At 38.3% G+C, this 26005-nt stretch overlaps 1 protein-coding gene and 1 pseudogene across 1 annotated transcript in view; both read right to left on the bottom strand.

The window, feature by feature from the left end:
- Taf3 (TATA-box binding protein associated factor 3) overlaps positions 1 to 26005 on the bottom strand; it is a 176106-nt gene that overhangs the window by 73962 nt on the left and 76139 nt on the right. The gene's annotated exons all lie outside the window — the stretch shown is intronic.
- LOC105742757 overlaps positions 3778 to 26005 on the bottom strand; it is a 32818-nt pseudogene continuing 10590 nt past the window's right edge.

The raw sequence follows: 26005 nt of genomic DNA, 5'->3' as shown, positions 1-26005 counted from the left end.
CAAGGTCATGAGTTCAATTCCCAGGACCAAACCAAAAAGAAAGAAAATTCTATGACATTTGAAGATAAGGGGCCGGGGAAATGGCTCAGTGGAATAAGCGCTTCCCTGGCAAGCACAAGGGCCTGAGTTCAATCCCTGGTTCCACAAAAAAAAAAAAAAAAAAAAAAGAAAAGAAAAAAGAAAAGAAAAGAAAAGAAAAACACTCTTAGGACATTTGAAGACAGTCCTACAAGCCATCAGAAAACCTACAGGGAATTTCCAGTATTGTAGTAGCTATAAAGGAGAATTTTAGTAACAGATTTTCACAGTTCCATAAATGAAGACAACCGTGTATTTTCTTCTCCAGGTAAAGAACCCGATCTTTCCTGCTTATACTGGTTAGATTTTAAAAATCTAGAAATGGAGCTACTGGTATTCCAAGAAGCCTTATCTGGAAAAATAAATTCTGTGACCTGTGCAGCACTTGAAAAGACAAGAGAGAATGTGAAGGGATGATGAAGGACAGCACAGCTGGTATCTCTGAAAATGAAAGCCTTCAAGTGTGGAAGTATCTGCCAAATAATTGTAAGTCACTGGAACACTTGCGTTTGCCCGTGAGCAGCTATGTTTAGCTTTGAGTAATATCACATCTGATATAAGAAACATACTAACAGATGACCTGAGTGCTGCACATGTTACTTTCAAACTATCAAAGTATGAGCCAAGGTCTGGAAAATTATCAGCACACATACAACAACAAAGATCACATTAATTGTGCAAAAGTACATCCAGCGCAAACTTTTATGTTTCCATTAAAAGCTGTTTGCATCGCTGAAAAAAAATGTGAAGGTAGGAAAAAAATTTGCATCTAAGAATTCATAAAACACAGTCCCTCCACAACATATACTAGTCAAAGAACTAGCTTAGCGTGTTTTCCATAGTTTTATAGATTTCCTTTCTCCCCTTAAGAATTACAGCAGAAAGAATCCCTTCTAGAGACCTATTAAAGACAGCACTGGGGTGTGTGTGTGTGTGTGTGTGTGTGTGCATAAAAGCTGAGGAGTTTTACCATTACTTTATCACTGTGAGTCATGGCCTACTTTTCTTTCTATTTGGATTGAAGATGCAGGGAAAACAAAGGGCACAAGTGGAGGAGAAAAAGGCAACTCAACACAGAACTTCACTTGGAGATATTATCACTACTGGAAAAGTCACTCTTAAGCACACTGTTCTCCTATGGCCCAAGTAAATTTTCATCAAAGGTTGCATCAGAGCTTGCAGTGCAGCCTTGGCTCTGCACAGGGTATTTCCACTCCTTAGGCAGGTACCATAAAGCTGCTGTGTTGGGGAAATATACATGAGCCTGGTGAGACAAACTCTTTCCACTGTGTGTCTTTTGAGGTGGAATTTATTTCATGTAACCACTTGCATTTTCAGTGAACTGACATTTATAAAACAAAATGTCATAGTGCTTGTGCTCTCAGAGTAAGGAAGAGAGTTTCAGTAACAAGAAATACGCAAGAGATGAAGGTAAGCTTGAAGAAAATACATATAACCAATTATTTCACAGTAGCCAGTTATTTTTTAGCTTGCTTTGTTTTAACTCCCTTAGCTTTTAAGGCTGCAAGGCCTTCAAATTCAAACTATAAGCATTTAAACAGAATTAGGTTTCTTTCTAGCCTTGTTCATTTACCACTTAACATTAAGTAGGACACAAATCAACATCAGGTAAACATTTGTATTTTGGGTGAAAAATGAGGTTAATACAAATGATCTTTCCATCTGGGAATACACTGTGCTACAGAACACAGAAATGTTTTCCTTTTATTGATTTTGGATTCATAATTAAAACACATTAAACCCAGACTCATAATTCATCTCTCTCCTCCCTCCTTTTCCATCTGCCCTCACTGTCTCTCAGTTTTTGGATATCTGCAGCAGAAGACACTCTGAGGTGTGCGCTGTCCGCAGGTCACTGACAAGTGCAGGTGCCGGGCTCTCCAGCAGACCCAGCCCAAGTGCGGTCTGTGCAGTCACTATCCACTGAAGTTAGTTTGTATATTTTCTAAAAGGGGGGAAAGAAAATTATCTGCTTGGGTGAAAACCGATACCACAGTTGTGGTGTGGCTTAGTGGTAGAGCACTTGCAGGGCAGGCAAAGACAAGGAAAAGTAAAAACTAGGTAAATACTGCAGTTGATAGCAAGTTGCTTTCATTTTACTTCTTTAAAAAATCTAATATACATCTAGTATTGAGTATGGCCTAATTAAATTTCTAAGACTATTTTTTTCCAAGTAGTAACTAAAACAAAAATATACAGACGATCTTTCCATTGCTACATCTCCATACTGAGTAGTGTAATCGTTTTCTTGAATAGCAATAACTTATACAGAAAGGCTATTTGGTAGCACTGAGTACTCCTCAAAGATCTTCCTATTATTACACCCACCATACTGTATTATAATATCCACTGTTTTTAGTCTTGAAATGCAACGGTGTTACAATACTTGGAGAAGACAGAAAGTATTTTACCTTAGAATATCATAATCACTGAAATGATTCAGAAGTATCATAATTATTTCTGTATGTCCAGCATCTAGTATACAGTAACTACCCATAAACATCTGTGGAACAAATAAAACAAGCACTCAATGTTTATACTTGTTGCCTGACTGCCTAAAACTGATTTACATAATGAAATTGCAGAACATACAATGTTATCAAAATCTAAGATTTGGCAACATGGGCCTTTTTTTTAGGTGTGGAACTGGGGATTGAACTCAGGCCCTTGCACTTGCCAGGAAAGTGCTTATTCCACTGAGCCATCTCTCCCAACATGGGCCTTTTAAGAATATACTTACGATATTCATTTTAACTAATCAAGAAATAACTGTCATTTTATTTTTTTAGAATTTTCATAAAAATCTGTATTCCATTTATTTATAAAATCTTATTGTGCAAGACATGTGAATAACTGTTGGCCTGTCCTTGTGGTCTACCAAATTCAAACTGTAGGCTTAAGTTTCCTGGAAGCCAAGCTCACAGTGTAATAAAAACTTAAAGATCCATGTAAAATCTACACCAGAATGACAAAGCAAGAGATCTTTATCTGAAATGAACTTCAAGTTCAACAGGAATATAAATGTTGTGTAGTGGTTACCAAAAGAGTTCTGTGGGGCTCAAAGTTTGCCACTGCTCAGCAGCAGCATAGGGAAAAGGGACTCGACTTCTCCATGCTTCATTCATCATCAGTAAAATGAGGACAGTAACAAAAACTGACTCACAGTTACAGTGAGAAGTGAATTAAATGAGGCAACAAATGCTGCATGTGAAACACTCAATGCACTCCAAATGTTATGTGGGTGAGTAGGTGGATGAACCAAATATAACATGAAAATAAAACCAAAGCAAAAGACCAGGAAAACTAGGCAGTGCTACTTTCACTATTACCACTCTACAAGATGCTGCTACTGGTAACAAAGGGCACTGAACAGACTTAACTGAGTTAAGTAGGTTCAAATTATTATTTATTTATTTTTCCATATTTCAGAGAAGAGGCATTAGGCCTCTATGTTTATTTACAAATATATCTAGTATGCCATGTGAATTTAAGTTTGATCTGTTTCTGAAGAGCTTCACCTCTTGAGAAATTCTGTCCATCTGTGAAAGGGGATGAATTAAAACATCCTTATTTCTTTACTTGTTTTTGTTTTTGCAGAACCGGGGATTGAACTCAGGCCTTTGTGCTTGCCAGTGAAGCGCTTATTCCACTGAGCCATCTCCCCGGCCCAAAACATACTTATTTCTTAAGCAGTTGGTGTCTCACTATAAAGAAAGGTGCTGCAATACCAGATCCAAAGTACAAGGTCATCATGGCCAGCAAGCGCCATTTGTTTTCCACAGAAAATGCCAAGTTCTTCCCGGGGCCCTCATCGTGGTGGCTGCGATGCACCACGGAGACTGTGAACCTCCGGATGCTCTGCCCCTGCGTGGTGCTGGAGGAAGCTCTGCGAAGGGGAGAGAAAGGGCCGCAAAACTCAACACTGCCCTCACTCACGACCTTGTCCCTCCAGATGAAGAGACCAAAAAGCAGTAGGTTCAAATTAAGTTCTTGTTTTACTTACAGTGTATACCACAAATTTGCTATAAATATAATCCTGTAAAGAGAAAGTCGAAGGCTGCAGCAATCAGAAGCTGTGTCTACCACTGAATCCCCCTAGTACTGTATATTTAAACTACAGTAAATTCTTTCTGTAAGAAGTGCTGAATTATAGAGAATGTAGCTAAACTAGCAACAATGATAGTTAAACAGAAAGTTAAGGGACTTACAAACTTCCTTTTCCTCTTTAGCTATAGCATAAAGTATTTATGTGTTACAAAAATACAAATCCTTCTATGTTCTTGTGCTAATTTTGTAGTGAGAGCTAGGAAAAATGGACACAGGAACCAATGGTTCTATAATACTGCCGCCCATAAACATTAGTTATTGGAAATTATTTTCTCAGATAAATTCTGTTTCTTATCTGATTTTTTCAAGTGTAGTGCTTTAAAAAGGTAACTATATGCAGGTACTTTTCTCTTTTCCTTTTGTATTTTTGTATAAAATCTTGACTATTAGACTGTGATGTAAATTAAGTCCTCCTTAATTAAAAAAAAAAAGGAGGAAACATGTATTGGAGACTAATACACTACTCAGGACTTCTGACATACTCTGAAGATACACTTACACCTTCTGTTCAGGTGACTGTGTTACATGAGCAGAAAAATCAACTTGTACTTCCTAATCTAGAAATAGGGTTGAAGAAGTGTGGTCTAGTATTTATATTTAATATTATCTATTAATGCCTTACTTAAGGATGACTGACAGTCACATATATAATAGTCAACTCTCCATATCTGTGGGCTCAACATGGAGTGGACAGAAAATATTTAGAAAAACATAACATCTGTACTGAACATGTACAGACTTTTTCCGCTCGTCACCACTGCTTATCTAATACAGTACAACAACTATTTATGTGACATTTATGCTACATTATATTAGGTATCTTAAATCACACACAGGTGATTTAACCTACATAGGACAACTGCATGTTATATGCATATACTATATCATTTTCTATAAGAAAGTTGAGCGTTTAAAAATGTTAGTATTTATGAATATTTATGAAGGAGGAAAAATCCTGGAATCAATACCAGATGTGTGTGTGTGTGTGTGTGTCTGTGTGTGTGTGTGTGTGTGTGTGAAAGAGAGAGAGAGAATGAGAGATCTTTTCCAACTGTCATTGTTTATAAAATCACAGATAATCATATATACGTTCTTTTTCTATCTACCTAACTCATACCTAAAAATATCTTGCCTATAAATTTTTGTTCTTTTAGGATTCTCTTAGACTGGATCCTTACTATTTATACAAGGAGAATTTAATTTTTTTTTAAAGAAACAACAAAAACAATATTGAATTTCAAAACAAGATTATAGAAAATCAACAATGACTATTATGTTGCATATTGTTATTTTCAAAATAGTTGCTCAAATAACCAGGTACAAGAATGCAAAATTGATCAAACAATACAAGCACTCTGTTCCTTTCAGTGAACTAATGGAAATTACTACAATTAGCTTAGCTATCTTATGTTTTTCCCCCTTCCTTCTTTTCTTTTTTCCCATCCCAGTTGTTCCTTGAATAGTTTCTTTCCCTTTCACTATATCGAGTGTACTCTTAAATCTTATTTCCTCTCAGGTTCTCACACTCAGGAGACAATAGGATGACAAACATCATTTCTTACCTGGGCTTACTCTGATTTATTGGTCCCTATTCTTGTTATACGTGGACTTTTCTTTAATGTATTTGGTACAGGGTCTCACTACACAGCTTAGACTCACAGTGATCCTGCTGTTTTCAGCCTCCCCAGTGCTGAGATTACAGGCATGTGCCACCACGCCAGGTCTCAGTCACTGGCTCAGTGCACCTGGGGGCAGAGCTACTGCATGTTGTGCTACAGATCAAACCCCATTAGATTCCTGCACTTACCTAAGCACGTGCTTAGTCCACTGGGCCTTTATGTGGGCTATTTTTGGGGGTGTGGGAGTGCCAGGGACCAGACTCAGGGTGTTTACATGCTAAACAAATGCTTTACTGAGTTATATACAGTGTCATAACTGGCTTTTTTTTTTCCATTTTATTACTCTGGAATCACTGTATTAGAGTAAAATCTAAGTCCTTAATGAATATAAACAACATCTATACCCTCTTTAGTTATTGGTAACACATTGATTGAACGACATAGGCTACCCATTTCTTTTTTTTTTTCTTTTTTTTGGTGGCGGAACCAGGGATTGAACTCAGGCCCTTGTGCTTGCCAGGCAAGCGCTTATTCTACTGAGCCATCTCCCCGGCCCCCAAGGCTACCCATTTCTAAAAGCAGACAAACAATGTGAACTTCAAAACTACAGCAGTTCCGGTACTCAGAGGGTGTTACTTCCTTGTGTAAGTGAAGGAGTCACAATCACTCCTTCACTGTAAACAACTAAACTGAACTGGTAACAATAATATAGATTTTGGAAGCTGTTACCATAAACAGAAAAAAATTTGCTTCTCACAATACTCATAAAGGGATTGTGATTCTACACTATCTAAAACCATGTAATGAAGATCTGAGATACTGGTGGGAAAAAACCATTGATGAGCAGGTGTATAGGACACATAGGTAAAGTTGAGAAATGATCTTTTATGTTTTCATGCATACGTTTATGATATAACAACTCATACAAATTTAAAAGCAACTTGCAAGTGCAACTTAAGTGACTTCCAGTTGTCAACACGGCATGATGAAAGACAAGACATTTCCTGTTTTTAAGTGGGTCTTACTTCTTCCTTCACAAAAGAAAAAAGTGTTGTATTCATTGTTTGATTTCTGCTTTTTAATTTTTCTGTAATGTGCATATTTATTTAAACTTTTTATTTAAAAAAAACCCATAGTTGTGCAGTTTCTCACTATGCAGCTCTGACTCGTAGTAATCCTCCTGTTTTCAGCCTCCCCCGCGCTGCAATTACAGGCATGTGCCACCACGCCTGGGCTCAGTAGCTGGCCTGGGGATGGGGCCAGCACAGCATGTGATGCTGGGGATCGAACACCCACCAGAGTTTGTCTATGCAGGCGCTTAGTCTGCTGAGCTATCTTGCCGGCCCTTAAACATTTTTTTAAACAATAGGTTTTTAAAAACATTTATTCATTTATAGGGTTACTGCTAAGATAATGAACTTGTACCAAAAAAGTGAGTTTAGTTAATAAAAGTTAAAGAAAAATGGTCGACATATTAAAGTGTGTGAATGACGTATACATTTGATTTCTATGTTTGTTATTGTTGGGTAGGCAGATCACTGAACTTAACAAGCAAAGCTAACAGGGAGTTTCAAACTCCTAAGTGAAAAGAGAGCACAGATATTCACTAAGTCAAGCCATCTACATTGTAGAACAAAAAATCCATACTAATCAGACATTCTTTTAAAACCAAAATACACCAGCAGAGAACTGGTGTTCCTGTACCTATACACTTTCCTATTAGTGCAGCTCAAAATAAAACAAACTTAGCACGCACTGCCAAAAAGAAGCTTTGGCTTTCCACTTCTCACACTTTCCAAACTGTTCTGGCACCATTACACTAAGGAACAAACATTGTCTAAAATGATATTCAAGATTATTTATATTGACAAAAAAGACATCAAATATTTATTTTAATTTTTTTTAATGTATTTGGTACAGGGTCTACAGGGTGTACAGGGTTCGCTACACAGACTGGCCTCATAGCGATTCTCCTGTTTTCAACCTCCCAAGTGCTAGGATTACAGGCACACGCCACCACACCCAGTCTCAGTCGCTGTCTCAGTGAGGTGGGGCTGACACATGGCATGCCAGGGATTGAACCCTGGCCGCTGTGCTCTGCCTAAGCAGGCATTTTGGTCTGCTGAGCTATCTGGCCAGTCCAAATATTTATTTATTTATTTGTATTTTTAGGGAGGGGTCTACAGGGTATTCAGGGTCTCACTACTAGATTGGACTCGTACTGATTCACCTGTTCACTGCCTCCCAAGAGCTGGGATTACAGGCGCATTCCACCATGCCCAATCTCAACTGCTGTCTCAGAATGCCCCCCCCCCGGGGGGGGCAGCACAGCAGGTCCGGGGGATCGAACCCAGGTCCCCTGTGCCTGCTTGCAGGCGCTTTAATCTGATTAGTTATTTGGCCCCAAATATTACTTTAAATGTGTTGTTTTTATAAAATCGTAGTTTAAACACTATCAACTGCATAGCTCAAATGGCCTACTTCGATTTCTAGCCAATACTCTACAATTCAAGTGTGAGGCACCCATGATGACATACAGCTGTAATGCTAGCGCTCTGAGAGGCTGAGGCAAAAGGATCACCAAGTTTGCGCCCAACCTAGGCAATGAAGCAACCTACTGAGACCCTGTCTCAAAATAAAGTGAGGGGTCCTGGGATTTGGCTTAAGGTCCTCAGTACTAGGAGAAAAAATTCAAGCATGAAATGTTTTTCATATCGTGAAATGCTTCATTATTTTCAAAATGAAAATAAAAAATTTCATTATCACTTCATATCAAGCATTAACCCTACATAACTTTTTATTCAAGGTAACTAGCCTTGAGTTTTGTAAAAGAAGTCAATCATGTGTGCAAAAATTCTATTTTTTCTCCATTTATTCCCATACAATGGCTGATCAGCTATAGCAATATCTGTATAGTGAATCAAAAAATAACTGGGAGGGACCAGCGAGATAGCTCAGTAATCTAAAGTGCCTGCTTAGGCAAGCTTAGGCAAAAGTGCAGGGACCGCAGTTTGATTCCTGGCACCACATGCCACACTAGCCCCGCCCCCAGGGTGGGCTGAGCTGGGCACAAAAAACAAAAAACTGAAATGGATTATTTGTTTTTAAAGTATATATTGGGGCTGGAGAGATGGCTCAGTGGTCTAAAGCACCTACTTGGAACAAGCTTGGCAAGGCATCAGGGACCGCGGTTCAATCCCCCAGCACCACATGCCAGCCAGCCCCGCCCCCTGGTGGGCTGAGCTGGCCACACACACACACCTCTCTCTCTCTCTCTCTCTCTCTCTCTCTCTCTCTCTCTCTCTCTCTCAAATAAATAAAAAAAAAATAAAAATAAAAAAAAAATAAAGTATATTTTGTACTCATCACATGCATCAATTATTCTGTTTAAGTCTGGATGTGCACCAAAGCAACTGGGAGAGAAAAAAATATGAAGGTTTTTTTTTGGGGGGGGGTAAGAGGGGTTTATGTGCCAAGCATGGTAATACTAATTTGAAAAATGAAATCAAGCCAGCTCATTCTGAGACATTTTGCATGTAACAATGTGGCCATACCTTAAAGAATAGTTAACATTAGTTTTCACTCAAGTAATATTACAGAATATACATACCAAAGAAAGCTTCATTCTCATCCTAAAGTACGCAAGTCTATTTTCATGACAGCACACAAAATAAGCAGACACACAAATGATACTTATTAAAGTGTGACACAAAACAATTTTAAATATTTGATATGTCTCCCTAGCATACTGTATTTTTGTTTACACACTATGAATCAAGGATACAGAATGTCATTCTTCACCTTGAACTGAAATTTCTGGCATAATCTTATTGGCATTGAAATATAGTTGCTCATATTTTGATAACTTTAATTTACCCCTATACTGTATAATAATTTAATAGAGATAGTCTGAGACAATTGTTTGGTAGGCAGACCAGATATCTTACCTAGGTGATTCATATACCTTTGTTACCAAAGTGGTTTAGATAGATAAGCTGGGAGACAAACCAATAGCTTCTCCAATTCTGCATTTTAACCTGTTCTTTTATCCCTAAAGAGATACAGCTGAGATCAAATGAACTCCAAGTGGTTTCTGAATGTTTCAAGGAGCAACATAATTACTGTGTAGCTTTCTGTATGTATGTAAATGGATATGACCATGGCATTTGGCAGTCAAAATACCAATAACTAATAAACTATCAAGGGATTGCTAGCCACCTATCTGCCTTATATGCCTATTATTTAAGGAAGAGTAGAGCACATCATTGTTTTGAATCAACAATCTAACATCAATCACCAGGAAGGAGCCTCAGTGTGTAGTAGTTTTACTCTGATAGTATTTAACATGAGAACAGCTGCCCAGGGGCCAGGGATTTGGTGCAGTAGCAAAGCGCCTGCCTGGAAAGTGTAAGGTCCCGAGTTTGATTCCTGTACCAAATTTAAAAACAAAAAGATATTATTAATCCCCACATTATTAATCAGTACACTATGACTTGGCATTTCTTGAGGATATAAAAGGATATTAAAGCATCTGTTTGATATTTGGAGTATGACTAGACCATCATCTATGTTTTACAGGTAACAAAGACCTTTGTAGAAATTAAGGGATAGGAGTATGACAGTACAAATTTCGCAATGGAAAATTCTCACAAGTTTAAAAATCATAAATTGGTCCTCCTTGATCCCAAAAAGACCAACAAAGATATCTATCATATTAGGGCCCCAATATAAAACTAGTGCAAGATGTTTTAATAACTAACAACTCAGTAGTAGTTTCTTTAATGAGTAGAAAACAATCCAAGTAGGAAGTAGTACTTCACTGTAAGACTGAGAAATCTGACAACATACACAGGGCATAAGGCAAATTATTTGTTTTAAAAGTTTCTTTTGAATTTGAACACTGAGAATGAATAGGCCATTTCTTCTCCCTTCTCCCTTCTCCCTTCTCCCTTCTCCCTTCTCCCTTCTCCCTTTTTCTTCTTCTTCTTCTTTTTTTTTTTCCGTGGAACCAGAGATTGAACTTAGCCCCTTGAGCTTACCAGGAAAGTGCTTATTCCGCTGAGCTATCTCCCCGGCTCAGGACATTACTTCTGAGGAGCTCAAGTAAAATACATACAGACATACAAACATGACATATTCCAACAGAGGACTGCTAAAATTTGAGATTTCCCAGAGAGGGAAAGTTGCATCTTACACATTTCAATATACCTATATGAGTATGACAGCCTTACATGCTTCTTGAAGAGAAGTATGATTTTTGCTTAGCTCTGGCAGTTCAGCTTTTGATCATGAGACAATGTCAGAATTTGAAAAGAAAAATCACATTTGAAACAATGTGGCTTTGTTAAAAGTACAGACTTCTAAACTTTTTCTCAAGTATTCAACTAACGGTATCAGTTATAAAGCTAAAAGTTCAAGATTTGAAACAAATGCAAAAATGCAAGATTTTATGGAAATGCTTATTTTAAAAGGCCATAAGATCTCTACCTAAAGCATTCTCTGTAGTAAGCTTGCAATCTTTGATGATGAAACATAGCAAAAAAAAAATATATATATATATATATATATCTCATGCATAAATTTAGATTCACACTAATATATCTGTAGAAATGCAACAAAAGTATCACAAAACAATACTTTTACTATAAGAAATATATTCTATTTTTTTAAAAAATGCTAACTGCAGTCCACTAACTTGATTTAACAACCTCTTAATGGGCCATGACCTAAAGTCTGAAAAACACTGCTCAGCACATCTCAAAAAGTTTAAAGGGGATGGGGATCACAGGGAGGTAACAGAGTAACTTAACTTAGCTTTGAACAAATACACTTTGGATAAGTATTAGATGACTGAAAAGGAAGAGTTTTTAAATATGCTATGGCAACCTCAGCCCCAGTAGCTTGCTATATATTATATACTTAGCAAGTAGCGCTGAAAAGATAAAAAAACTAAATAAAACCACCCTTACCTTCTACTTCAAAGTAAAGTTAATTATACCTTGCACTAATTAGATTTCCAAGAGATATAATAGGCATTATTAGCAAAACCAAGGAGGAATTAAGAAGTATATGATGTCTACGACAGCTTCTGACCTAGAAAGAGTGCCTGAGAATTATCCAGGGATTCCAACTTCCCTGGAAGAGAACACCACTAATACTCTCCAGATTGGCGGGGCAAACCCTAACCATCTCAAGAAAATGTTTACATTACAGCTGGGTTCAAATGGTAGGTCAGTGAGCTCTCAGATTTGGGAAATGACCAACAGCTTTCCACTACTGTATAAATCACTGTTTTTTAAAAGAATTAACTTTCTGAATTGATAAAAAAAAATCTTACTTATTTCAATGCCACCACATTTCCCTGAAATATTTGGTAACATGATAAGTTGTATTTCAAAAATATTTTAACTGCAAATGAAAAGGCTTTTTAGGTTTTCCCACATTGTGAATGAAAAAAGTTATCTGTGGTATTTATCTCCATTGTGACTTTAAAAATGCTGTTTTGTATTAAATCAACAAAATAAGATGTTTATATTATACAAATTCAGACTTGTCCTTTAGAAATTGTTTCTGTGAATAATATATGATAGACCCGAGGCGATCATTCTCTATTTCATTATGTGTTACACAAAAATCAGTATGACTTTATTTGGGATAAGATGGCTAGAAATATATCCTATCATTCATACATCAGAACAAAACCACAGCACGGAAAACTCAACATCATCAACAAATATTAGAATCACACAAATGTGCACGTAGCATTCAACCAACCCAACAAATGAACCTAACATTTATTCATAAATGTTTTTACATTTTTTAATTCTTTTGACATTAATATCAACAACTGAATAAACCATTACAGAATATGAGTGGGGACTGGAAATGTATAAACATTTTTCTGTATACAAACAAATAAAAGAATATACTATAACCTGGTCCTTCTTTGGATTCTGTGTATTTACACTCTGCATCTTACTTACCTGCTAGACTACAATTATCTCTATTTTACAGGTAAAAATACAAAGGCTGGCGAGGCCCTGTGATTTCCCACATGTGCAATGGCAGCCAGTACACCTGCAGGATGTAAGCCATGGATTCTGGGTATGTTCACTCCTCCCCTGGGCTCAGTTCTCCTGACTTCACTATCAGAAACTGCTTTAGAGGCAAGCTCGGGAAAGGGGCTACATAAAACAGAGCATCATCTCCCCCGTGGGAGCAAAGCAAGACTAATAATACATCTTACATCCCCTATTACTGTGACCTCCCTGGATCCTTTCCATCACCACCTGCATTCTGATACTGCATGGTATTCCAGCCTGGTCTGACTGAATCTCCCAACTTTCTCAGACTCTGCCCTAAACATTCCAAAATCCACGGGCCCAGGGCCTTCTCTAAATGCTCCCTTCAGCTTCCTGTTAAACTGATGAGGGAACTGCTTCTACTGCAGCTCCTGGGCTGACAGTAATTCTTCCTTACTTGGGTCACATACCCGACTGTCTGGAGATGAAGTAAGTTCCTTGCTCCTTATTTTGCTTTTCAATTACAGTATTTTCCTTCCTTTCCACATTTCCTTTGAAGCAGAAGTGATCAATCAATCAGTCCTCCCTGCTACTCTTCCTTCAGCAGCCATCTTCGAGCCATGGAATCACTCCTCTTCACTGAAGATTTCAAGGCCTCCTTTGTTCTTCTCTCCTGCACCACCCAAGGGACCCGGGACAACAGAATGATGATATAGTCTACGCATAAACTGTGGTAACTCAGCTTCAGAAGCCAGTGCCCAGATCTGGACTCTCAGTTCACCTTCCCTGGCTGCTGTTCCAGCTTGTGTGCTCCCACTTGCACATCCATAATAACCATACAATCTGTGTCCCCTGCACACTGAGCACCCACAGCACTCTCATCTTCTGTTGTAGAATCCTAGGGCAAACTTAATCACTCCTTCACCTGGCCTTTCTGTGCCTTTGTTCCCCATGTACCAGCTAAATCTCAGCCCTCATTAAACCCAAGTACAGTCTAGGCCTATACCCAGCCAGCTAAATTTGGTTGAAGGAAACACTCATGAGCTTATTGTAGCTTCTGCAAACACAGAGTATGGATTTATGTTCTCTATATAACTCTCCCTGCCAATCTTCATGAAGAGTATTTATCTCTCCCTCCCTCTTCAAGCCTTCAACACCCCTCTTCTCTCATTTTCAGTCATTAACTGTTTCTTGCTTAATTCATTTTTACCTGAAGAAGCAACTAGAACTACCATTTCTTTTCAAATTGGCCAATTTACTTGAGCCACGGTGCACTCCCACTCATCCCTATCTTAATCATTAATGGCCTCCTCTCATTCCGATCTTAGATCTTGCCCATCAGCATGCAAGCATGCTTTAACATCTCAAATCCTAAAAACAAATGAACAAAAACGATCTGCGAGGTACAGGTGTTTCTCCATTTGTCTGTTCTCTGTTATGTCTAACAGGTTGACATTGTCTCCATATATTTATTATCTCTAATTCCTAATATTCCATTGCACCTTCAGTTTCTTCCAATCTGACTTTCGTCCCCAAATCTCCTCTGAAACTGCATGTCTGGTCAACAATGTCCTCTATCTTCCTTTATGGTCCATTTTCAGCCCTTTTACCTTACATAATTTTTCAAAGACATTTCCTTCTTAATTATCTATTTTCCCACTAGCTCCCCAATTTTCCCTTCTCAAACCCCATACCCATCCCAGCAGCAAGGCTGCTTAAATTCCCCTCCACAGCGCTGTCACCACCTGGTGACACCTCCTAACCCAAGCCCTACCTCTGTCCTCCAAATAACCACCAAATGAGCTTGTTTTTAAAACATAAATTAGGTCACAGCACATCCTTGACCGAAACTCCATTTAGATTAGTAAAACATCCAAACTCCCTGAACTCTGATCCACAAGGCCCTCTCAGAGTGAGTTCCTGCCTCCCTCTCAAGCCCACTGACCTCCTCATGGTCACCCACGACATTCTCTCTAGCATCTATTCTGCCTCAGAGACCACCCAGCATTCCCAGTGGCGCATAGCTGGCTTCTGCATGGGGCACATGTGCTTGCTGCTGCTGTGCTTCAGGAACCTCAGATAGCCACAGGCTACCCTCTCAGTGCTCCCGGTGGGCTCCACGAAGCAGCCCCTTTCCCAGGGGCCTATCCTCATATTCTTTACGCTCCTTGTGTTACTTCTCTCACAGCACTTATTACTACCTGAATTTGACCATCTGTTTAATTGCTTTCATATTCTTTGTCTCCCCAAGTAGAATGTAGGCACAACTGTTATTTTGTTCACTAAAATATCTGCCATGTCAAAAAATATGCTTATGTTTGTGAGCACAGAGGAAGTGCTCAAGAAATATGTGCTAACTTAATGAACCCCATGAACAGAGGTGAGGATTTGAACCCAGGTTCCAATGGATCCAAAGTCTAGGGTCCTTTTAGTATACAACACACCATCAGTATTTCTCAAGAAAATGAGGTATGTGAATATGAATCTAGTTAAGTCTTTTTGTCAATTATTTTCAAAAATACTTATTATGTACTAAAGTAAAGAATATGCTTTGAACAGTAAACAAAATAAAATAGTGACTGTTGAAAAAAAGAAAATTTATGTATACTTCTGTGGTATGGCAACAACAGATTTTATAAATTTGACAACCCAAATTTACAAAAACAAAAATGATTTTTAAAATGAGTTCTTTAGATATCAAAATGCACTAAATTTTATGTACAAATTAAATATATGCATTTTAATTTTAAAGCCACATCTATTATGAGAAATACACCTTTGAAGAGTTTAGCTATCTTGAAAGTCCTATTAGGTAAAAAGTCATGTATTAGACATGGTGTTTTAATAGTGTACTAAAATAAGGGCATATGTAGGTATATTAAAAACACTGCCATATTTTTAAAATTCAGTTCTATAAACTGAATTCTTCTATCTATCACATTTTTATCTAAGACACTGTATATCATGATGAATGGGTGGGTGAAACATACATTATGCTAATTACATGTGCCTACTTTAGTATATAGTAGTTCCTATGTATGTTTGCAACTTTATGATGTGGTAAGAAATGGGGCTGTATCCATTATAACTGCAAGAAGACTAAGACACAGAAATAACAAAGTAAGCGATTAACAAGGAAATGTCTAGTGACTGAAAGCAAGGTTTCTGCTCGAAAGAGCCTCCCTACGCTCAGTGGCATCCAGACCATGCCCTGACGGGTTAAGGTAGAGGAGCTATGCTGCAACGATTTACAGTCCATTCACTCATTTTGATATAATGGACACAAAAGACTGTTAGACTCTTAACAAACCTGGACTTTAAAAGCGATGTGGTATTAATAAATGTAGGCTGACAGAGTTTTTTAGCAGCCTAAAGTCCTTACCCTATACTCTTAAAAGAGAAACTTGCCCTCCCAAAAAGAGCAAATAAAGAGAAATAGGTTTTTCACAAGGGTGCTGAGGCAGTAGGAAAACCAGCTTGTGCTAGACACATGGGGTAATAGGTACCTATTGTAAAAGACATCTTTTTTTTTTTTTAATGTCTATAGGGTTTTTTTTTTAATCTAAAGGGTTAAGGATTTAGTAATAAGGTTTTTATTCCAACTTAAATACAATTATCAATTATTAACAGAATTACTATGTAGAATGTTTCATATTTGAATTCTCAAGTATTAAAGCACAGGCAGCACATCAGTTTCCTCCCCTAAAAAAACATCTGATAGCTGGGCACAATGGCACAATCTGCATCTCAGCTACTCAGGAGGCTGAGGCAGGAGGATCTGAGTCCAGTCTGGGCATCTGGAAAACTTACTGAAATCCTGATTCAAAACAATAGAAAAGGGCAGAGCATATGGGTTAGCGTGATGGCGTGAGTCCAATCCTTAGCATGAAAATAATAAAAATGATGAGTTCAATACCCGGTCCCGCAAAAAAAAAAAGGAAGAAAAGAAAATAATAAAAATGAAAGCACAGACATTTAACAATAAATTTAACAATTGACAGCAAAAGTCCAAATTTGGAAACACTAAGATGTACACATATGAAATCAAATTCCCTCTCACTTTTTTTTTTGATAATAAGAATAAACTGAAAGCACATCACATTTTATATACTTAGTGTACCAAGCTCTGAGAATAAAACAGTCAACTAGAGTGACCCGTGTCTTCCTGAGATTAATACAGGCTGGCATAAGAAACCCAGTAAATACATTTATATTCAACTCTAAGCCATAGCTTTTATGATAAATGCTAGAAATAAACCAACACAATGAAATGATCAAAATTAATGGGCTGGGCAAATACATGCTTTGAAGCCCCCTCCCCCACAAGAAGGTAATATAAGCAAGGATGTGAAGGATGAAGGACTTTTTCCCTTTCTTATCTCTGGTATATTTTAACAGAAATCTCAGACATCATATGATTTTACCAATAAATACTTCCATATGTCCGAGTATCTCTAACAGGAAACACATTTTATGAACATGTATAACCACAATGCCATTATCACATCTAGGAAAATTAGTAACAATTTAAAGACCCACTATATAAATGTCCTTAAAAATCACCACAAAAGCATAACCTTAGTCAAATTCCGAGTTAAAAGCTAAAATAGAACCATACATTGCCATTGGTTGCTATGTCATGTAAGTTTCATTCAAGCAAGGTAGTTTCCATTCCTCTTTTTCCATGCCACGTATTTGCTGAAGAAACTGCGCATCACATTCTAGACTCAGCTGCTTCCTTCCTCATGGTACCACTTGATCTCCTCCTTCTATTTCCTATGAGCTTAAAGCTGATCTGAAATCTTTTTGCGGAACCGGGGATTGAACTCAGGACCCTGAGCGTGCCAGGAAAGCGCTTATTCTACTGAACTATGTCCCTGGCCCCTTGAAATCTTATTTACACTCAGGTCCACATTGTTTAGCAAGAATACTTTATAGATGATACAGTGTAATTTTTACAATATCACCCTAGTGGTACAAATGTCTGATTGTTCCAGCATTAGTGAGATCAAGACTCATCTAGGGACTGAAAAAGAGAGGACGGAGAGGTATCCCCGGTGCAGGGGACAACAGTGCATATCCTGAAACAAGGACAGGAGATAAAGGATACCAATGAAGCTGGAGCACAGGTTTCTACAGATAAGTTTATAAACTGGGTGGAGAGTTTCCCATCTAAGAATATTTTAAAATTTAATCTTAAAACAGGGCTGGTGAGATGGCTCAATGGTCTAGGACACCTACTTGGAACAAGCTTAGTGAAGCACAGGGACCACGGTTTGGTCCCCCAGCATCATGTGCCAGCCAGCCCCGCCCCCTATAAATAAATAGACACACACACTATAAATAAATAAATAAATAAATAAATAAATAAAACGTAGTCTTAAAACAGCGTTAAACTGGGCCAGGGATATAGCTCAGCAGCATAAGCACCTGCCTGGTAAGCACAAGGTCCTGAGTTTGATCTCTGGTACCGTTAAAAAATAAATAAACAAATAAATAATAAAAAAATAAATCAGTGTTAAGCTAAGTGGGATGTACCCTTTTAGAAGCATGATTAAGCTTCTGATTTCTGTATTTCTATTACTTATGAGATGAAAGAGTAAAAAAGGAGATGCAAAATATTGCCTGGAAGAGAACAGGGCACATGAGATATGAAATATATTAAGTGCCTGGCTTAATGAATATTTCAGTTGGAAACTGCCACCAGTGTACTGTACAGGATTGACAGGTATACTGTGTAAGATTCACTTGGAGGACAGAACTTGACTGAAAGGGACTTACTATAGCTGCTGTGTGACACTGGGCTCCTTTTCATGCCCAATCTGCGTTTAAAAGAAAATATTCTTTCCTCATTTCCATTTGTCATGGACTGAGCTGTATCCTCCCATCCCTCTTCAAGTTCTATGTTGAGCCCTAACCCCCAGTGTGACTCTATGTAGAGGCAAGACCTTTAAAGGGCTGATTAAAATGGCAGGAGGTCAAAAGGGCGTGGACTGGTGTCCATTAAGGAGGAGAAAATGACAACAGGAGTACCTGTACAGAGACAGAGTTGTATAAGGACACTGAGGAAGAAAAGTGGCCGTCCGCAAGCCAAGGACAGAGACCTCAAGATAAACCAGAGCTGCTGACGTGACCTTGACTTTCTAGCTCCCAGAGTTATGAGAGAGAATTTCTGTTATTTGGCAGCCAGTTGGTGGTGTTTTATTTTAACAGCCCAAGCACATGAATATACCATCAAAAACCTAACACGTGAAAGTAACTAGTAGAGGAGATTCTGGAATCCAAGTCAAAAAGAAAAGGATGCCAGTATACTCCCCAAATTGTTTTTCTATAGCTACAAAGGACTAACAGATTAAACTATTATCAACTAAGCATTGGAAAATATTAACAAATTCAGCCAGGCATGGTGGCACATGCCTGTAATCCCAGCATTTGGGAGGCTAAGGCAGGAGGATGGCCACAAATTGAACACCAGTGTAGGCTACATAGCAAGTTCAAAGTCAGTTTGAACTACATAGTGAGGCCCTGTCTCACCACCTCCCCCCAAAAAAAACCCCTTACAGAAACACATAAATAAAAATTTCATTTCTATTAACTACTGTCATGCTGGGGAAATAATGCAGCAGCTTAAGCGCCTTCCTGCCTAGTTTAATCCCTGGTACCACATAAACAAACAAACAAACAACAAAAACCCCACTACTGTCTGCTAAAATTTCTGAATAGTATACTTGCGAGTTCCCCAAATTTTCTACCTTCAGAATTAGCATCTATTTCCAGAAATTAGAAAAACGATAGTTTTTCATCCCTAGAGAGGTCAGATCATCAGTATTATTTTTGTGGATGAAACCAAAATCTACCAGAGATACTGAGAAAATAAAAACTTTTCCAGGTCAAAACCATCTTAAATTATTGTTAGTTCCACTATGTCATACTGTTTTCTTTTCACTTACATGTTGTTTTGTTTTGGGACAGGGTCTCACTGACTTTATAGGTCAGGTTGGCCTTGAACTCACTATGTAATCCAGGTTGGGCTTGAACTCACAGCAACTCTCCAACCTCAACCTCCCAATTCTTAGGAATACAGGATTGCACCACCATGCCCAGCTTCTGGATGATGAAATTTAAAAGTGACCATAGCTCCTGTGATATCCTATGCATTTTTTAATATAAGGGTCCCAAATCCAAATGCCCTAAAAACTAGAAAAATGTAGTAAAGAAATAAAGTACAAAAAAAAAAAATAATAAAGTACACTGGAAACATTGCAGAAAGGAGGTCAAGGGACTGTGGCAAATAGGGCAAGTCCCAGTTCCAGGTAACTATGCCCATAACAAGAAAGAAAACTTAATGTTCTCAAATCTTCCAATTTTAAAGTACAACCCAGAAACTGGTCATTAGCTATGTAAAATTTATTTAATTTTAAAATTCTGGCAATAAAATAAAACTTTATAATACCTAATATGAAGGGCCAGCCAAATAGCTCAGTAGATTAAAGTGCCTGCAAGCAGGCGCAGGGGCTAGGGGTTCAGGTCCCTAGGCCTGCCATACTGGCTCCACCCCTGGGGTGTGCTGAGACGGAAATTGAGACTGGGTGTGGTGGCGCAGGGCTGTAATCCCAGCACTTGGGAGGCTATAAACAGGAGAATCGTGAGGAGTCCGATTTAGTAGTGAGACCCTGAACACCCTGTAGACCCTTCCCTTAAAAAAAAAAAAAAATAAGGAAAGCAACCTCAGTATGAGACAAATTAAACATACCTACAAGGACGCACTGTATCCCACACCTTAATTTATTTGTAGGCTCTGGTAAATGTCCTGCTGCTACCCACTGAAATCTACAAAACCAAGGTAAGACAGCATTGTCCAAATATTTTTATAAAACTATTAGACCTTTACTATTATATCAAGTATAACAATGTCATTTACTGAAATGCATTATGTATTTTATTTGCTTTGCATCTACTACTCTGCTACACGGCAGAGGAGCTGTGCTGCGAAATTCATAAGCAAATTTTGTTTTTCATATAAATTTTTGTAACTTAATTGTCTCTTAAAAATCTAAATTTGTTATCTCCAATGACAATTACTATGCCAGACTAGCATAATTTCTGTTTTTTTTTTTTTTTTTTTTTGTGGGTACCAGGAATCAAACTCAGAACCTCACACTTGCCAGGCAGGTGCTATGCTGTTGAGCGATAGCCCCAACACCAAGCATAGATTTCATTTACCAACTAAATATTACCAAACTGCTTGGCAGTTTCAAATATTCAAGTCTTTTCTGCATGTTTGCTTATTACCATTTTTATTTTCTTTCTTTCTTTTCTTTTCTTTTTTTTTTTTTTATGGAACCGGGGATTGAACTCAGGCCCTTGCACTTGCCAGGGAAGTGCTTATTCCACTGAGCCATCTTCCCGGCCCCACCATTTTTATTTTCTAAGGAAATGTTTTGTGACTATGCCAGCAATTAACAATTTTTACATCAAAGCATCTTTGAAGAGAAATCTGTATAGTAAGGTTAAACTTTCAGACTTGGATCTTTTCCTTCAGGTTTAGAGAACCAAAGTCAAATACCATATGAACCCTAAAATATCACATAGCACCAAGAACATGGCAAGTAAAAACAAAACAAAACAAAACACCAATATTTAAAAAGTAAGGTTAAACAGTAATATTATTGATTAGAAGTTCTACTTAACAAGTAAGACAGCATTCTGGATCAGGCATTCCTTGCTTTAGTTTCATTCTTTTTCAACAACGTGAGAGAGGACGCATTATTTCTGGCTTGCCCTTATTGATAAAATTTTATCTGGGGCAGGTATGGTGGTGCATGCCTGTAATCCTAATGCTTGGGAAGCTGAGGCAGGAGGGTTGCCAGGAATCCAACACAAGACTGGGTTACATAGGAATTAAAGGTGAGCCTGAACTACATAGTCAGACCCTGTCTTAAAAAATAAAACAAAACTCTGATCAGGTTCATAATTCAGTACACAAATAAATTAAGTTCGTAATTCAGCATTGCAAGATATTTTTTAGTAGTTAGGTTACTATCCTTGAAAAAATAATTTCATTTGGCATTCAAAATTAAACATGTACACAGTATGGAATTAGTTTCAAAAGTCCTGATATTTAGGAGCTTGTATACAACAGCAGTTAGTGCTGTCTCTTTTCATTATATCATATGATGGAATAGATCTTTATTATATACTTCATATCTAAATAAAAACAGGAACTATTCAATGTTTATAAATCGTGAATGCTCAATATAGAGAGAGGACTTTAATAATCATAAACATAGGGTAGCAAGAGTAAAGATTTTAATGACATACAGACATACAGAATCCTGATTCTGCCAATTTCCAGTTGACCTCCATCCTCATCCCCTTTGATTTTTTGAGATAGGGTTCCACTGTTTTCAGGCTGGTCTTGAAATCACTACGTAGCCCCGGCTGGCCTCAAACTAGTGGCAATCCTCCTGCTTCAACCTCCCAAATACTGAGATTTCAGGTGTGTGTCACCATACCTGACTCCTAGTTGATTCTTATTCTGAAAATGAAGGTGTTTTTACCTACTTTGCAGCGGTAATTATTCACATTTTTATTTTTTTAGGGAAACATTTTATAATTTACATATAAAGTCTCAGTAAGAAACCATGTAAAATGACAGAAATATCCAGCTTACATAGAAACAACAAAAAAGAAAAAAAAAACAAAAAACCACATACACTGAATGTATTATCCACATTTTTAAGATAATCAAATTGGACTGAGAAAGTTTTTGATATACACTAGACTATTAAACAATGTCAGTTTCTTTTTGCCCTGGATCTATTGCTATCAAGCACAAATAACAACTCTAAAAGTTATCATCCTTTCTATAAGTGGCTTATTCTCCCATATTTTCATGTTCTGAAACTTGCATTGCTCTTTTGAAATGTTAAATGATGTAGCAGTTCATATGTTAATATGAGTATAATGGAAGCCAGGGAGATTTCTGGTAAAATCAAGGCCTCTCTTTTGGCAGAAATGCTGTCATGTGGAAAAAAAGTAGTAGAGACCATCGCTGAAAATGGTTAACAGACTTCTAGCCACTGAGATTTCCCAAGTTACCCCCAACTTCTTTTTGCCTAGCATATGTGCAGCCCAGCAGTTCTCAAAACTTCTGCAAGTGTAAAAGACAGCTAGGAGCTGGGCACAGTGGCACCTGCCAGAACTTGGAGGGCTGAAGGAGTCCAGGGACTCAAGATCAACCTGGACTACACAGCAGAACTCTATCCAAACAAAACAAAACACAAACAAAAAAACCCCAGCAAAACTACAGATCCTGGTCTCCAGCTTCTGTGATTCAACAGATCTAGGATGGAGCCCATCAACTTGCATTTATAACAAGTGCAGCTGAGGCAGGTCAGCAGGACACACTTGGCCAGCTATCAAACTATTCCAGGGAACAGGCTCCAGGCAAAAAAAGGAAATCATCACAAGTATGGTTGAGATGTAAAATGTCTTCCCAACTCTCAGGCTTTCAAAGTCCATCTCCTGCAGTATAAACTGGCTAACCAGTAGCACAGAGTTCCTGATTGTGATCCTCCTAGTCCCTAGTTCCCCCAACAGTAGCAGGTGGCCTGAGAACATCAGCAATGTAAATTTAGGAAACCCCACCCCAGATCTACTGACTCAGAACTGCACTTTAATAAGTCCTCTAAATGACTGTGATGCAAGCTTAAGTTTGAGAACTTCTGCTCTAGTAGAGATTCAACTACCCATAACCACTTCAAACAGAGCAGATCCAAGTTAATCTTTCTTACATATCAGGTTTCCATGTAAATGTTTGTTAAAGAAAAGGTTCTGTGACTTGAAAAATGTTAGATAACAGCTTCTGTCTCATGTGCTTTGTGGCTCTGGCAGCATGAACTAATCTAGGTGTTTGCTATCATAAAAATCTTGTTTCTTTTCTTCAGCAGCAAGTCAGGGATACAAATCAGCACCATAAGTACCTGCCTGGCAATCACAAGGTCCTGAGTTGGATCCCCAGTACCAAAGGGGTGTGTGGGGGAAAGCATGAAAACCTTTTCTTCAGCAGCCTCTGTGATGCTCAGATTTAAGAGAAAAAATGGATGTAAGAGTGAGGGGGTAGGGCCGGCCAGATAACTCAGTGGATTAAAGCACCTGCTTAGGCAAACAAAGGGATGGGGTTCGATCCCCAGCATGCCTTGCAGGCGCTGGCCCTGCCCTTGCCCCCAGGGCATGCTGATACACTGATTGAGACTGGGCATGGTGGCACGGGCCTGTAATCCCAGTGTTGGGAGGCTGAAATCTGGAGGATCACTACGAGTTCAATCTCTATAGTGAGATCCTGTAAACCCTCCACTAAATACATTTAAAAAAAGTGGGGGGGGGTGAAGATGATGATGTATCATGACAGATGATGGTTACAGGTGTTAGGTACCAGTCTAAGACCTTTGCATTTATTAACTTATTTAATCTTCATAGCTACTCCATCAAATAGTTGTTAGACTTTCAAGTAAAGTCTCCCAAATTAGAAAGGAATACATGTATTATACTTTGGAGAACACTGGGTTCCAATGACCTCATCAAGCATTCACTTGTAAGATCTGAGTCCTGGTTCAAAGACAAACTTCCTGAAAAGACACCAAGCAGAGGTGTAGCCTGATATGCTGAGGTGTTAACTCTTGAGCAACTGAACATGCCCTCATGTTACTCCCTATGTGCCAGACCTGTGTTTGAATTTTACAAAAACTGGTAAGCCTTATTCAAGCCATTTGGGCATACAGGAAGCTCTGCTTGTTGGCCCAAGAAAAACTTCACTCAATGACATCAAGCTAACTTCATCAAAAATGGCAGCATATAAAGAATCATGAAAAGTTTAGACTTCAGATGCAAAGGTCTTTGATAAAAATATGCCCTTGGTAGCTACATATGGTGACACGTGTAATTCTAGCAGTTTGGGAAGCAGGATTATAAGTTCAGGCCCAAACTCATGAATTTAGCGAGACCTCATCTCAAAAATAAAAATGAAGGGGGGCTGGGGATATGGCTTAGGGTAAAAACCCTGGATTCAATCTCTAGAAATAAAAATAAACATGCTATTAGGTTAGAGGTGTCTAGAGACTACAAGAGATCTATTTAAAAGTAAGCTTCCCTTCTGTTGCATAAAGCAAGGTAATAGCAATGTAGCAGAAACCTCTGGTTTCATAAAATACTCACCTTTCTAAATCTTTCTATATTTTTCTGATTTTTGTACTCTGAAAGACAGATTTTATTTTTTATTTGCTTTTTTTTTTTATTTTAGGGAAGGCTCTACAGGGTCTCACTACTAGATTGGACTTGTAGTGATCCACCTGTTTACAGCCTCTCAAGAGCTGAGATTACAGGTGCACGTCACCACGCCCAGTCTCAATTACCATCTCTGTGCACCCTGGGGGTGGGGCCAGCAGGGCAGGCCCAGGGATCAAACCCCAACCCTGCCTGCACCTGCTTGCAGGTGCTTTAATCCAATGAGCTATTTGGCCAGCCCTAGAAGGGAGATTTAGAATAAGGATCTTAATCAGCAATCTAACCCTCCCTGATCAAATATAGGGTTTTCCTTTGAATAAGAATGTAGCTGGAGATAAGACATGTTTCTGATAACTTTTGTCACTAAGCAATGGATACTGAATAATCCAATACTGCTTCACTAAATGTGGCCATTATCAGATATTTTGCTTGTTTTACCTCTTGGTTAGGAAGATGTGCCAATAACTGAGAATAATGTTCTCAGCCAATATTAAGATTAAGAATAAGCTACTATGAAATTAAAATTTCAGGAGGAAAAATTAAAGGAATGTTGGGGATAGAAAGAAATTAGATAAGAATATAAACACTACAGATACAGTCTAAAGTACTTAACAAAAATCAGCGTTAGGGGCTGGAGAGATGGCTCAGTAGAATAAGTGCTTCCGTGGCAAGCGCAAGGCCCTGAGTTCAATCCCCAGTTCAAAAAAAAAAAAAAAAAATCTTAGGGCTGGCCAGATAGCTCAGCAGATTAAAGCACCTGCTTAAGCAGACACAGGGACCAGGATTCTATCCCCGGCCTGCCATGCCAGCCACACCCCCGGAGTCCAATCTGTATAGTAAGACCCTGTATCCTGTACTGAATACGGAAAAAAA

This window comes from Octodon degus, unplaced genomic scaffold (genome assembly GCF_000260255.1).
Source record: "Octodon degus isolate 3935 unplaced genomic scaffold, OctDeg1.0 scaffold00071, whole genome shotgun sequence".
NCBI classification, from domain to species: domain Eukaryota; kingdom Metazoa; phylum Chordata; class Mammalia; order Rodentia; family Octodontidae; genus Octodon; species Octodon degus.
The sequence above is the reverse complement of the archived record's forward strand: the minus strand, read 5'-3'. Positions and strand labels throughout refer to the sequence as shown.